This window comes from Mytilus galloprovincialis, chromosome 14, assembly GCF_965363235.1.
Source record: "Mytilus galloprovincialis chromosome 14, xbMytGall1.hap1.1, whole genome shotgun sequence".
NCBI classification, from domain to species: Eukaryota; Metazoa; Mollusca; class Bivalvia; order Mytilida; family Mytilidae; genus Mytilus; species Mytilus galloprovincialis.
In genome coordinates, this window is record NC_134851.1 from 65,126,718 (window position 1) to 65,143,854 (window position 17,137).

The 17,137-nt window shown below is 32.3% G+C and overlaps 1 long non-coding RNA gene across 1 annotated transcript; it reads left to right on the forward strand.

The window, feature by feature from the left end:
• The first annotated feature begins 6,867 nt into the window (after positions 1–6,867).
• On the forward strand, positions 6,868–15,472 carry LOC143058961 (uncharacterized). Its single transcript, XR_012973307.1, has 3 exons — positions 6,868–7,033; positions 9,003–9,215; positions 15,371–15,472. It is a non-coding gene; the product is annotated as an uncharacterized LOC143058961 (long non-coding RNA).
• The last annotated feature ends 1,665 nt before the right edge of the window (positions 15,473–17,137 follow it).

Below are 17,137 nucleotides of genomic sequence, written 5' to 3' on the forward strand. Positions count from 1 at the left end.
AGAATAATGGGGTACGACAATACAAAGAATATAGAATAACGGGGTACGACAATACAAAGAATATAGAATAATGGGGTACGACAATACAAAGAATATAGAATAATGGGGTACGACAATACAAAGAATATAGAATAATGGGGTACGACAATACAAAGAATATAGAATAATGGGGTACGACAATACAAAGAATATAGAATAATGGGGTGTGACAATACAAAGAATATAGAATAATGGGGTGCGACAATACAAAGAATATAGAATAACGGGGTGCGACAATACAACAAATAGCGAATAATGGGTAGTGACAATACAATGAATAGAGAAACATGGGGTTAAGAAATAGAATGAATATAAAATAATTGGTTGCGACAATAACAAGAATAGAAAATAATGGGGTGCGACAATACAAAGAATAGAAAATAATGGAGTTAAATAATTCAATGAATAGAAAATGTGCTGCGACAATACAAATAATAGGAAATAATGGGGTGCGAAAATACAAAGAATAGAAAAGAATAGAAAATAATGGGGTTCGACATTATGGAGAATAGAAAACAAAGGTGTTTGACAATACAACGAATAGAGAATAATTGGGTGCGACCATATACAAAAAATATAAAGATGCTGGTATTAAACAATATCAGGAATAAAAAATAACGAAGTGTTGTAACATGGAAAATACAAAATATTGAAATGCTGGAATAAGAAATAGGGAATAATAAATTGCTTCATAGTGTTGAATTATAGGGTGTTAAAATATGAAGAACATAGTAATAGAAGTGGTATAAATTTAGATAGAGAATAATGATGTGTGACATGTAGGTTTCATAGAGTAGATGATAATAGGGTGCTACATATACGAGAGTTAACGATTAAAATGGTCCTACAGAATACAATTAAAGACATACGGATTGCTCTTCTGTTTAGAAAAAGGCCGTAGTACGATTCTACATTATTTGACCATTTGTGATAATAAAGCTATGCAACTGTTTCAGTTTTATACAGCCCTTGGATGGTGTAAACTTCCCAAAAAACCGTGTATGGTGTAATGGTGTATGGCATATGGTGCAGTGGTGTAAGGTGTATGATGCTATGGTGTATGGTGTAAGGGGAATGGTGTGATGGTGTATGAGGAATGGTGTGATTGTGTAACGTGCGATCGGGAATGGTGTGAATGAACGGTGTACAACATTTCATTGGTTGAAAACGAAGTTCATTTTATTTTAATTTTTCGGATTGTAAACATAAACAATATTAATAATCTTATTTTGAAATTTAATTGCGTTATGGGTAATTTTGGATCGTGTAGATAGAATGGGGAATGGTGTATGGTGTAATGTGTAACGTGTAATGTGTAATGATACAAGGTGTATGGTATAATAGTGTATGGTGTATGGTGTAATGGTGTATGGTGTTAGTGGGAAGTTTACACCATCCAAGGACTGTACATCCTTTGGTTTCAAATATTCTCATTAAATGAAGGTAAATCAAGAAGAGCTTGTGGTTCGAACGCATTTATTAGATATGTGATGTTTTCATTATTTATGAAGAATAATTAATAATCAGATACCATTTGAAACCGTTCACATCTCAGGCTGAATGAGCCTATCAACCTAAAGTCAATTCGATATTTCAAATGTACGCTTTATGGACATTCATTTGGTATGTAACGTCAGAGAAGTTTTTATGTGTTTGTACTAAATGATCCCAGACCCTCCAACTGGAATGAAAAGCGGGATAAAATTTCATTTTTAAGAAGAGCGCATCTATACGTTCATTTTGATATATCAAATGACCGTATTTGACAAATATTCGAAAAGGATGCAATTTCAACTGTAGAGATAAAACAACTTATGAAAAAATCAATGTGAATTAAAAAAGATTAAAATGATCCCATTTTCATTGAATGGTTTTGGTTATTTAAAAAGAAAGAAAACTCTTCAATTTCAAAAGATTGCAGGTGGAAAGCTGTTTTTATACAGAAAAAAAGGATGTCTCCATTCGCAAAATTTCAAACTGCATTATCTTCATAATAACAACAACTATTTCAAATCATCTAAATGGAAAGTGAATTGCAGTTACTCACAAAAACAATAGATACTTGGGATTATTTAAAAATCATGAACGTCACGATGAATAATCAAACATATGATGCGATACCAGACATGAAAACCGAAAGTGGTTGAGATTGGAGACTACCAGCATTCAACTCAGGATATTTTGACCTGTAAATATCGCTAGGTCGAGATCAAAATACATTGTGAAGGTAAACATATAATTTAATCAAAAATTATTTCGTCTTTAATTTTTTACAGATGGTCGGACAGTTTTGAGCCAATGTATTTCCCCCAATTTTAGTTTGTAACCCGGATTTTTTTCTCTCAATCGATTGATGAATTTTGAAGAGCGGCATACTACTGTTGAATTTATGTATGAATTTTACAGCTCGTAGAAACGAAAATTTTATACACTTAATGTCTTATTGTTTTCTTATATAATGGGTATTTGTAAGCCTGACGTAACATCGTTATTGTTTTTTGTACTCGGTAACCTTTAACCTTGAAGTAAAAATTATGGAAATAATTCATGTAGTTGTAATTGATAACAAAAACAATATATTTATGTTGATAACATTGATAGTACGTGTTGCAATTTTCTAATTTTTGATCAATTTCATTCTTTACAGAAAGGGTAATAATATCTTTGTTTAAAAAGGACATCGATAAAATCAGTTGTGTGTTACTTAATATTTGCGTGTTAAGGAAGTTCACTACTGCGCTTTAGAATAACAGGATTTTTCAAATATTGTTATATATTGATAGTATATACTTAGAATAACAAAAATTGACCAGCATTCGTGTCCTTGACTTTGAAATATCAGCTATTGAACATTTTGCGGAAACTATTTTCTAAATTGTCCTTAACACGCAATTATTAAGTAACACACAACTGATTTTATCGATGTCCTTTTTAAACAAAGGTATTAACCATTCTTTAAAGAATGAAATTGATCAAAAACTATATTATATTACAGTAAAAAGGTGTTAACTCCGAAATCACTTCGTTTATGAGACTAACATACTAGATCTTAAATGACTTGCGTCTTTGTAAAGATAAAAACGCTTTGTTCCTTCTTTTATTTTCTTCAACAAGTGCACTCACTGCATGTCAAATATTTAAAGGAGATGTGATCAACAGTGTTTAGAATACATCCAACAAATCAGTACGCAATATCCGAATTAAGTGAGAAATACGGAAACGATTTAACATTATATACGTATTGCATTCATTTTAGTATACAGTAAAAACAAGACATTAGAAGAGATAAAAAAAAACCATAAAACAAACACTATAAATTAACATAATTAAGGCAACAGATGTTAGAAATAAGATGCTATTTTGCATGAACCTACTTCCTTATTAGACGGACCCGCCCTCACATACTTTTTTCCCCAACAGATTAAAAAAAAATTCTATGATGTTGAGTTTAGACAGCCCGCTTGTGGGGATAAAACATTTGATATATACATTGCAGATATAGGAAGATGTGGTATGAGTGCCAATGAGACAACTCTTCATCCAAGTATGCTGTTGTACCCCTATTTTTGTCATGTTTACCTCTTATGTCTATTTTTTGTGTTCACGTATCGTTGTCAATAAATAGGAATTTGATGGGACTGTCTTACAAGTAAGAGCTTCAAAACTGGGTTCAATCCACCATTTTCGACATAGGGAAATGCCTGTACCAAGTTTTGCATTTGTGTAATGCGTATAAGCTTATGATTTTGACATTTGATCAGGGACTTTCCGTTTTGAATTTCCCTCGGAGTTCAGTATTTTTAAGATTTTACTTTTTGATATCATAAAAGATTTACGAATTGAAAGACAGCGTTAACCAACGACTTCTTACTGGCTACTATGGATATTAACAATAATCCTGGCCTTTTCAAACGGTAATTATGAGGATAAGCATCCAATACATGATATTTGATATAACTTAGATCATATGTATAGTCTTAAACTATTCAACTGAACAGTTGAAAGAATAAATAAACCATCAGATGGATACCATCTAATTCATCGTATAGACATAGTTATTATCAATCTGCCTATTCGACACGCCTTTCTGTTTGTGTGTTTCTTCCACAACCAAGAATCATTTTCTAAATTACAATGCACTTCGATGATTATTTTGCTCTGCTAGATTATAAAAGTTGGTACAAAAACAACATGATTGTAATACAAGAATTATATTGCATGATCAGTTTAAGAAACCTTGTCTTAACTTCGAGTGTGTGTTGCTTGAAACCAAATATGATTGATTGTACAGCTGCATATGCTACAGGGAAAGTTTAAAAGCGGCTCCTATTTTATATGTTCAACCTGGCAATAAAAAAGTTATATATGAGTGTAGTTAATCTATACACATTAATATCTGTATTTGTTAAAAGGAGTGGGTGGACTGATTGTATAATGTCTAGTAGCAAATATATTATAAATGTACACGATCAGATTAGATTTAAAATACATTTACAAATGATATATAAAAATATATAAAGGTCCAGACAATTTATTTTCAATTCCCCTTTTTTGAACATGTAAAAACAAATAACAATCATACGTTTTGGAACAAAATTATATATGTTCAATATTACTATACTGTGAATATGTTTATAACAATATCACCTATTCAATATCACCCAATTTAAATAGCTTATTTTCAGAACCACTGAAGTACATCGAAATGTGTTCTACCATAACGTTGATGTGGACAAAGCACACACTTACATTTTGCAGTAACGAGATACTGAAGCATATGGTGAAAGAATCTTGTTTACAAAACATTTCTGGAATGCAAGTTTCTTGAAGTTTGACTAGGTAAGTAACTTTACACAGTTTCGCCTCGGTGATTATGTTTTTTTTTCTATGACAACATGTGCACACCAGCGTTCAAAGACGTCATGATCATAACACCATTCTTTGACTTCAAGTACATAACGACGTTTTATATTAAGTGTCCTTCACATACCAACGTTCACTGACACCATGTGTAAAGCAAGGTTTAATGAATTCACATACATAAACAACACTACAGTAAAAAAAAAATGACAAAAATGTGGTGAGATTGATTTTTGTTTGACAGTTAATGAAAATTGCATGCATTACATGACTGAAAATTATCGAACAAAACCATACTTTTTTGGGGTTCACTCATATCCTGGATAAAAGAAAATGGTACGTCTGTCATGCCTGTGTGTCTCATAACTCGAAAGGTTTCAATTCATGTTTTTGTTAGAATCTTTGCAAATTAAAGAGTCAACTCCCTTTAATTGGTAACTTTTATTGCATTTCAACCAAAGTATATCGTGATTTTGTATAAGTGACTGACCGTTTTCAATTATCTTTGAAGTTTAGTATTTGTGTTAGTTTACTTTTCTCATTTTTAAGATGTTTGAGTAATTTTAGTATTCATGATTTCACAGTTTCTTTTTTGTCATATAATGCCCATGTTTATTATGTTCAACGAATTGGTGGTATATCTGTTTTCTGACTGTTCCTTGTTAAATTCAGCTTGAACTATCGTTTCGAAAACTTTCCATCATGCATTTCCTGAGAACTATTGACACATATAATTGTTGGGTATAATGTGAAGAGTCATTTTGTTGGTAATATTTCTATAGCACTACAAACAAAATTCATTAACTGCTTACAGGATCAGAATATACGTATATGGTATTGCTGCAGCAGTTAGTTTAGTGTAACTTTGGATGAATAATAATGTGCGCATGCCAATTATTGTATACTGGAAAGTTAAAATTACTATGTTGTTTTTTTTTTGTTCGCAATATAAGTAATTGATAGTCCTACCTCATACTTTCTACAACTGCAGTTCATTTTAACATTTAAATCCAGAAAAAAATTCTCAAAAGAGGTGTACAGTTATAAATCTGACGAGATGGGCAATGAGTCAAATAAAAATAATGTAAATCAAGTTCACTTATAACAAATAGACGAAGAGGTATGAATGACGTTGATCAAGTTTGCATAATGTAATGTATTTTATATAAAACTGTTATTAAATGCTGAAGAGATTATTTTTAGATCAGTTTAACATGAAGTGCAAGTTAGTGGTTTTGTCTGAACTGTTTATTTTATTCTGCCTTATTGGTCAAGGTAAGTACTAGAAACACTTTCAAATAAAATATTACAATCAATTAGCAAAAAATACCAGAAACAATTCTAAAAATATATACGGTTAAATAAGAAAAGAATGGCATAATAAGACAAACTTAATCTTCTTTAAAAGTACAACGAATAAACCCAGTAAAACATGAAATGAATCAACGTATCTTACATTTCTCAAATTTATTCACGAATGTTAAGGATGACAACAAATTAACAATAAATACAATATGTACATGAAGATGTTTCAACTATGTAGACTCCAACCAGAAATTGATGGTGAATTGGATTAACAAAATAATATGCTTTGCAATAGGCCACGCACGGACCACTGAGAGGTTTGTTGCAAGGGTTCTATACGACAAAAAAGTGTGGCGCTTTTTCTACGTATATCATCTTAAACGTCCCCATTCTGACGGGATATTGCTTCGTACTTGTACATTTCGCACAATAAACGTTATTAAAGGTGTACTCTTATATCGTGTATATATAATGTAGTAAGCGAAGACGGATACCATTATACATAGGAAAATGAAAAACAAACAAGTTCACAGTTTTGAAGAAATCAGAACCATGTCTTTTCTGTAATGATGCAACTTATATTTGATAAGTTATGATTTTGAGAGTAAAGCGTTGTGGCAATTATATATAATATATTTTTAATTCACATTGAAGGTGTTCAATTCAAACTTATTGTTTCAACGCTTGGTAAGATTACAGAAGTAAATTTGCAGACTAGGACAGTCACACATCTTTTGACCAATCTAGAGAGTGAAATTGATTCTATGGATTATGATTATAAAAATGGATATATTTATTTTCCAAGATACAGTAAAAACGACATATTAAGGTATGTCGAACTATTTGAGACTTATTTCAAAATATGGTATGAATGATACATCAATATATGTTATCCGTATTATACATTTAAAGTATTGAAGTTTATATGCATGTTTGAATAACTTCTCTTAAATCTTCACCTTTAATTTAACATGCATATTCGTGTTGTTCAAGAAATTTGTTCTGTATCATACACATTCTAAAGCTGTAAAACCTCAGTATTTAATAGGAACGATGGTTATGGTTACGACATAACATAATTAATATAGTGAGTTATTTAAAGTTCTCAAAAAATGAAATTCATTTTACTTTTAAAAACAGTTAAATTGCTATCCGGAAACTCAAAGTTACAGTATTGTACATATATACGAGTTTCATCCTTTAAATGATGATACAGTTGTAATAATAGTCATTAATCGATTAAGCGACAGAAAAAATCGGGATAAAAAAAATCAAAATCGTGCCAAACGTTTCTAGTCATTCAACAGACACACGAATGAGTATCGAAGTGACTACACCCGCAAGCTCTACCTCCCCGTAAATCGTCAATTTAGATAACCTGGGCACCTATTGTCTGATCTCAAAAACCTTATCATCACTGACATAGGCCGAAACGACGGTTGGTTAAGGGCCGACAGACTTGCCCGAGAAAGGTTTTGGATACAAACAATAAAGAACATTTTTCTTAGAAGTCATTATTGAAAAAAAAGTCCATACCAACACTTTACTGTAACTAAGCTTTTAGTACCGGACTCGCACGCACACGTTAAAGGAATTCATTCCTCCTCAAAAACAGCAATACTGAAAAAAAATATCAGCATATTAAAATCTTATAATTTGTATAACGACCACGGTTAATATTTTAGTTTGATTACCACACATCAACCTAATTTTACATCTTACTTATGTAGGATATCTATCCAATCAAGCATGATATACAAGAGGGACATTCAAACTCGCAGTTCGAAAACAAACTGACAACGTCAAGGCTTAAAAATAAAAAGACAAACAAACAAATAATAGTACACCAGACACAACATAGAACACTAAAGACACGAACCCTACAAAAATCTGGGGGTGATCTCAGGTGCACTGGAAGGGTAAGCAGATCCTGCGCCTCATGTGGCACCCGTCGTGTTGGTTATGTTATTACAAATCCGTTAAATAGTGTAATTCGGTAAGTCATTCTTGAAAAGAGAAAGGAAATGTAGTTAGAACAAAAAGATACAATAGATACAATTATTTCGGCCTCATATCTTGACTTACATGTAGAAATTTACAATGAGGGTCTGTTAAAAGCAAACCTTTAAAATAAAAGAGATGATTTCAACTTTCAGGTTTTGAATTTCCCATTTCTATGTAGCAACAATACAGCGGCCCCTTTCCTATGATGATTTTCTAGAGAGAGGTGTGATGCTCATAAGGACGCTACTGAACCAATAGTTCCAAATGGTTAAGTTGAAATCTTCATTTTGTTAATTGAACGGATGTCATCTCGATTTCGTTGACCATTACGGAACATCTGATTAACAGATGATACCGTATATGTATAAAATGTCATAACTGCAATCATGTCCCCTTTTCAAGAATGTGACCTACGCAATTAAACTTGCATGAGCAACACGATGGATGTCTCGTGTGGAGCAGGATCTACTGATGAACACACCTCAGTTTTAGAGGGGTTCGTGAAACTTAGTCGCTGTCTTTTTATGTTGTGTTTTTAACCTTGGCGTAGTCAGTTTATTTCGACTTATAAGTTTGAATGAATGTCACTCTGTTAGATGTCGCCCCTATCTTATACAAGTTATTCGAAATATTTAATATTTTATCATGATTTTACTCTTTTTTTGGTCATGTTGTACCCTTTAAGACTTTCTCATTATATATAAATAAAGGCAACAGTAGTATACCGATGTTCAAAACGATATAAACGAGTAACGATACTGATAACAATTTGTTTTGCAAGTTTTTTTTTTAAGGTTTCGTTATCCATCAAACTATACGTACCAGACAGAAAATGTGACAATGGCAAATAACCCTATAGGTATAGCAATTGACCCATTATACAATCATGTGTATTGGATAGAACGATATACGGGCAAGATTTATCAGTGTAACATGGATGGATCAAATCAAGTGTTAATATTACAGGATTATCCGATGTTTGCTTTAACATTAGATGTTATTAACAGGTATGTCGACATATAGAAAATTATAACTTAATAATTAAATTATGGATGTAACGCGTCTTCTGATTGGCTGACGTTGGTTTGTTTATCAGCTCATAGACATAATATTGTCATGTGACCGTGACGTCATCAACGATTTTTCATGAATTACTCCAGTTTAAAAAAGAATTTAGAATCAAATTGTAAGGAATGACTGTAATATTTTTTTTCCTGTCTACTCGTAATAACATAAAAAATGTGGTGAACACTTAAAAAAAACAAATGCTGCTTCATTGTCAACACATCTGTTGGCCATAAAAAAGAACGTGTATTTCTTGAAAAACGATAACAACAAAGAAACAAGGGAAGTTGTCTCATTGGCAATAATATCACATCTTCTTTTTTATATTAATTGTGTCTTCATTATAAAACAAATGCATTTTACATCTATGTGTGGCATTTCATTTAATAATAGTTAAAATGGAAATAGTGTTTCTTAAAATTGTTTTCAACGTTGGTTTTCTTTTGTGCATAATGATACATTTTTTTAATAGACAATGATGAAAAAAACGTACAAACCGCCTTGTATTTTACTAAGAATACTGCTTGCATCTTTGTGTCGTTTCGCACTTTGACACAAAACACGTAATATGCTCTGTGACTCAGGCCGTTTATATGTATTTTAAATCATGTTTTGTCTACATGCAGTCGACAATGGATGTAGGCCTTGTGTAGGTTAAGTGTACACAAAACTAGGCATTCAGAACATTAATTGTACCATGCATTATTAAAAAAGAAACGATTTTTATATAAAATTGATACTTATAACACTTATTAATAAAGTTCTTTACAGAAATATTTGTCTAAACTTGATATATTTATTTGTGATAAAAACACTTTACGTAGCCTTAATAACCCCTTATCAAGACTCATTCATCATCATTGCCGAACACATAATTCATTTGAAATGATCTTCCCGAATCGACTGAACGTACACACTGACAGCAATATTTGCCACTGGTCTTTACTCAATCACCGATTCACTCGTAAATGCATTACTGAAAAAGGGTGAGGTTAATTGTTTGTTTGTGCAGTATCTCAAACCCGTTAAAATAAAATTAGAAATAAAAAAAACATTACCCCCTCCTTTTGACAAATATTCCTTGAAGAAAAAATCCCATTTGAAACAAACAGACAAGATAGAAATGTAGAGATCCTTAACATCGCAATTCTTTTTCTATGTCTGTAAGCACGCCGATGCAGCCTATGTTTTAATACGTAATCGAGACATCTTTAAACTACTGCAAATCATCCAAAATGACTTTCTTAAAAATGACCACTTAACTTCAAAGAAAAAGGGGGGGCTTCTGAGTCAGAATTGTTTTCTCGCGCGAAAGAATATATTTGGTTTATTTCGATGGTACCAATTCAATAATTAACACTATAATGTATGGGGAAACTTTTGATTCAGAATATTTGTTCATTCTAATGATCTGTACGCGCATACAGATTTGATATTTTTTTTATCAAATTGTGGAAAATTCCACCCCCCCTTTATTTTAAGTCAAGTGGTCGTTCCCTAACTGCTAGACAAGTTGTTCGAAATTCGGTTCTACGTAATGAACATTTAAATGACATATAGTTGACAAGTGTGAACAAATCTTATGTACATGTAGCTAAACAAGGTGTATAGATGTGAACAAATTTAATGTGAAACTAGACAATACGCGTACATTACATTAAACCAAATGAAAACATGTTTACGGTACACGGTGTTTGTTGTGAACACGGCCTCAGTAGAGATTTCCAATAAAATGACATTACTTGACATAACCGATCTATCTGACCGTATCTCGGCCTAATGCACTGAAGGTTGACGAAGGGGGCCATAAACTGTATGAAGTTTTGACTCGTTGAATACACACACTTTGTTGGAATTAATATTATTTAAAAACTAGCACAATTTATTTTTTTTTTTTTTTTTACATTTTTGTTATCAAATTTGCCGTGATTTCATCGAAAATAAAGGGGATACTAGTAATTAGTTCAGTAACCGGTTATCAAACACACCGATCATTACTTCATCAATTCAATTGACCTATATATTTATCTCTTAAAATGTGAATTCTTAAAGCTCAGAAATCAAAATTAAGTTTGAACAAATAAAAATAATAAAATATGAAGCGTGATCATATTCACATTTTTAAGTTATCAGATTAAGGAAAGAGGTTCAAACACGCCGGAATGTAAAAGGTGTACACAACTTGCCTTTTCTTCTATTTAGCATAATCCTATAACTATTTCAAGCTACTTTGGCAAAAGAAAAATCAGATCACTGGTACATCTGTGTCACCTTTCCGTAGAACTTTAACAAATGCATCTATAGAACAATTATGATTACACTTTACTGAATCATATAATTATAATAATATATCCTGTCTTTAATTATTATGATGCATGGGTTCTAGGAAGAGCCCGTACAAAGGTAGGTGTAATATAACTTCAATGTTCTTAAGTTATGCTTTTCTAAAATAGTTGTCGTTTAATAACTGTGTCTCTTGGTCGCAACTTCTCGACACTAACCTCTCAAAGAGATCAATGGAATAGAAATATGGTCCCCATTGGTCTTGTTCCGTTTAGCAGTTTAACCATTGCCAATGTTGGAAGTCCGTTAGATGTGCGGGTTGAACATGTACGCAGTCATGTCCGGTCAAAATACGGAAGTTGAATCCGATGCCTCTTTTAGATATTATGTCACGCTCTCTATAAGTTAATGGTGTATACAATATTTGCCACTGGACGTTAAGCAACCAACTGTCAATCAGTCAACAGTAGCGTAAATTGAATTTTATTTCTGATGAGGCAAATGATTTGAATCCTGGAAGTTTAAACCTCACCTTTGTTAAGGCAATGGCAAAAACATAGTGCCTATAAAAATTCAGAATTGTTGGACATCTATCATTAACATATATTTCTAGCGCGCATTTAATCAAACGATTCCAATTACACTTCTTTTTAAAGGCCTAGTTCTCAGTATTCGATTCGGTATTAGAGTTAAGATAGGTTCCTGATCGACAAAATTATATGTATGATCTCCTCTAAAATGTTTTTTTTACACATTAGGGGATACTAAATTGAAGATCTACTATGTCTTCTAACTTTATTAATCTAACTTTTGTCAGCATGTATAGATGATACATGTAATAACATGGAGAACTTTATTAAGTCTTGTTTATATTAAATAGGGTTGAAGAGTACTCCATAAAATGTAGGAATGCTGGTGTCTGTTCAAAACCTTGCTCACCAAAAGTAAGTTCGTTTAAAAAACGCAGCTATGACCCCTTGTTCGGATCAGTTGTTTTCAATTTACACTTTGTATGTTACTTAAACAAATATCCGTATCTAGCTTCCTATTTTATGATGTATCTTGGATTTGCATCCGATAACAAAATCTTATTATGCTATGTTGTTCAGTGTTACTTACCTTACACATTTCCGTTAATATAATGATTATTTCCCCTTTAAAATGAATTCAGTCACCCATTTTAGTTTTTTAACAATAAATGGATAAAATTCTCCTAGTTAGTTCACGTCAAGAGATATTAAATATATTCCCTGAAATTGTCTTTTGTATTTGGACTCCAATAGCATATCCGTTAAAGAATACATTACAATCCATCGAACGCACCCTAATTCTCAAAAAAAAACTTTTACATATAGCGGGATTTCTTTATCAATGCATTGTGTAATAAATGAAAAAAACAACTTTTGTTTGTAATGTAAATGGAAGCGATAATTATATGAATTTTCAACCTTTCTAAGGATAGATTCTGAAAAAATCTGCTTTCGATATTTTCGAAATTGTCAGAAACATATCCTTTTAAATATTTTCCCCGAAACAAATGTAATAAAAAGATCGGTACACTATAAAGACAGAAAAGCGTATAAGTGGGCGTTCATCTGCAAAGTATATTGAATAATCAAAGATAATTTGATACCTATACTAGGTATACGAAACGTTTGTTACGTGATTTTATGTCAGTAAAATAAAAGCAAGAATCCGCAAAACCACGTGATCAATAAAAATGCATTATTTCTATCATGTTTCGTCATAATAAAAAAACAACAACAGATCATTCAAGTGTGGGATTTTAAAAGTCTTGGAACTCCTTGTTTAAACTAGAGAGACGTATTCAATCAAATTTGATGGTTGGCAATAACCCGTCCCATTACGTCCGTACGTCGAGTTACGTGCGTGTGTCATTTTATTGGAAATCTCTATTACGACTTTAGAGAAATACGATTTAATGATTAATATTAAAAGAAAGGTTCTGCTCAAAACGATTCGCCAGTGTTAAATCATTAGACAATGGAAAGCAGGAAGACAAAATCAAAAGCCAAACAGATTCTACACGTATGTTATCTTCTCTGTATATAATAAAATGTAGATGAATTCACTAAAGAATAAACTTAGGTGAAATTAAAAATATCACGAAATTAAAATTGATACTTTATGTTGGATGAGCAATAGTTAAAAAAGAAAATAAGCTTAAATTACTCATAAGTCATTGAGCTCCTTTTCGATTAATATAACAATATTCAAAAAATCATACGTATTTATCTCCAAATAGATACGATATCCCCGGGCTTGTAATCATATCATGATTTCCTTAATAGAGGGTTGATGCTCACAAGGAAGCTATTAAACCAAGTGTTCCAAATCGTGAAGTTGAAATTATCCCTATGTTAATTCTACAGACGGAGATGGTCGAGTGTTATGGCATAACCGTTTCACAGATGATATTTTCTTTATGTCGTAACTGCAATCCGCGAATATGAACTACCGAGTTAAACTATTCCAACTTTATAGAAATATGTAAACACTTTATCAGCTTTCAATCAGTTTTGTTTATTTTGTTTAGTTTCATATCTTATCTTATCTTATTCTGACAACGGACTCAGACTTCTCTTAAACCGAGTTTTACTATACGTATTGTTGTGCGTTTGTTTTTTATACATTGGCTAGAGGTATAGGGGAGGGTTGATATCTGAAAAAACATGTTCAACCCTGCAGAAATTGCGGTTGTCCCAAGTCAGAAGCATCTGGCTTTTGTTAGTCGTGTAGTCATTTTTATTTAAGTTTCTTGTGTGTAATTTGGAGTTAAGTATGACGTCCATTATCACTGAACTAGTATACATATGTGTTTAGTGGCCAGCTGAAAGACGCCTCCGGGTGCGGAAGTTTCTTGCTACAGTGAAGTCCAATGGTGGCCTCCAGATGTTGTCTGCTCTATGGTTGGGTTGTTGTCGCGTTGACATATTCCCCCTTTCCATTCTAAATTTTATTTCTGACACAGTTTGTTTCTAGTGCCGTGTGGAAACAGAAGAGAGCCTCCCCGTGCTTCAGGTTTATGCTCTTGTATTATACTAGATTATGGAGTGTGTGTCCGAGCGAGAACTTCTCTAAGTTCATTACTTTAGGAACATTTATCAAAAAGTAGTATTTTAATATTCAGTCCCATTTCCATTCGTATTATTATTAACCGGATTTGTTATAACAGGAGCCACACGTTGAGTACCACATGTGGAACAGAATCTGCTAACCCTCCGGTGCACCTGAGATCACCCCCAGGTTTTGGTGGGGTTGGTGTTGCTTAGACTTTAGTTTTCTATCTTGTGTACTATTATTTGTTTGTTTGTCTTTTTATTTTTTTGACATGGCGTTGTCGGTTTATTTTCGATCTGTTAGTTTAACGATTGTCCCTCGGGTATCTTTCGCCCCTTTTCGAGATATTTTTTTATAGTTTTGGCTAACTCGAACTTTCAACTTACCTTTGCATTGGTATTTTTTAGGTCTCCCAATCAAAAGAAAACAAATAAGTATTCTGATTAAATTTTGGCAAACTACCTAATATGAGCTATCAAATCTATGGACAAAAAACAAAATTGGGGTAACAAACTAAAACTGAGGGAAACGCATTAATTACAAGAGGAGAACGACGACACAAAATCGAAATGTAACACCCACAGAAACGGACTAAGCATTAGACAAAACCTGATAGGAATAAAAAATATAACAAAAGTACCGTGACACGTCTTATACCGCCTTAATAGATAGAAATTTCGGATAAAACATCTTTTGTTTTGCATTTTTTTAAATTTCACCATTTACATTACAGATGGATATATTACAGTATAATTGACACCTCACACAACGTTATACGGCGAGCAAGAATAAATGGGACTGAAAAACAGACTTTTACAGATGTGCATACACAAACAGTGTCTGGTTTGAGTATAGGTATGATCATAATTTAAATACTACTGCGACTTTCACTATTATTACTTTTAACACGTAATGTTTCTACTAATACTACTACCACTTTGATACGTTAAGTGTTTAAATTAGTCAAATGGTAATGTTTCTCTGTTAATCAAGGATAAAATCAACAGCTTACATGGTGAAAACATATACACTTGGCAGACGCGATAAAAAGTTATCTTGATGATACCGGTGCCAAGCCGTTTGCAGACGCTTTACAAAAAATACCACCACCGGAAAGAACTAGTTTTGTTTGATATAAAGTTCGAAACGTGATTGTTTTTAATGAGTAAACATGCTTACAATTTGAAAGTTATTTTCTCATATTACTTTTACAAATAGACAATAAACACAAAGGTTACACATATGTGACATGCAATAGGTGCAATTACATGTTGATGTATGTTAAAAATATAAAAAGACTGGTATACAAAGCTATATAACACATAATTATGATGACAAACAACGTCAGTGTCTAGAATCTATACTTCAAGACCATAACGTATAATCTTTTATGTTGATACTGAATAATAATAAACAAGTCTTGGTATCTTGAAGTTAATTTCGATAAAGGACGAGGTGTATTTTAACATAACCATGAGTTATTATCCTTATGCTCAGATACTAGTTATTGCTCACAAAGTCTGAAGAGCAACTGCAACCTCGTGTGAATGCCGAATTAGTTGGGAAATATGTATCTCATATTTAGGTTAAAATGATATATTGCTGATAAGGTATGAGACATTTATAATTTCAAAATTAAAATCGTCCTTTTTATCATTAGGGGCCGAATTTGCCCGAGTTGTTTAAGGAGTTACTACTGTGATCACTAGCCGATCAACATTGCTGTTGGGAGTTCGAACCCCGCTGGTGCGGGTGCACTCGACCTAATTCCTAATTGACTAGGATTGTCAATTTGCCTATCAAAGGTCGGTTGTTTTTACGGGCACTCCGGCTTCTTCCACCAATAAAAAAACTGGTCGCAACGAAATAGTCAAAAAGTGGTGTTTGGCGTGGCGTTGTTAAAACGCCAAAATAAAAAAAAACAATATTTGTGATAATAGATTCATGTTCTTAGATGATCGCTTAATTCAGGGTATAAGTCTTTATGAGAGCATGTGACACACATACACACACCAATAGATGTAATAAAGTCGTTGTCTTGTGGACGATCAACATATATTCTTTCAACTAAAAAATGTAGATAACAATTAGTAACCTTTAATTAATAAACATAGACAATGATACAAGTTCATTTTTTTGCGAATGCTTGAAATTAATTTTGATAAAACAATTTTCATATCAGATTTTAATGAAGGACACATTTATTGGATGGAATATATAACTGGTGATTTGATGTCTTCAGATGTTAAAGTAACTGCCGTATCACAAGTTTTCATGACGAATACTGCCAATACAAATAGAGGCATACATGCATATCATAACATAATATACTGTTCAAATGGCAATCAAATACTAAAGGTCACAGTATCATCAACAGTTACAGCGAATATCACATACACAGACAAAGAACAAATTTATGGTGTATTTATTTACAGTGAAACAAGTTAGTATGTTATTCAGCATTTTCTTTTCTTTTAACACTTGAATGTGTTTTTAACGC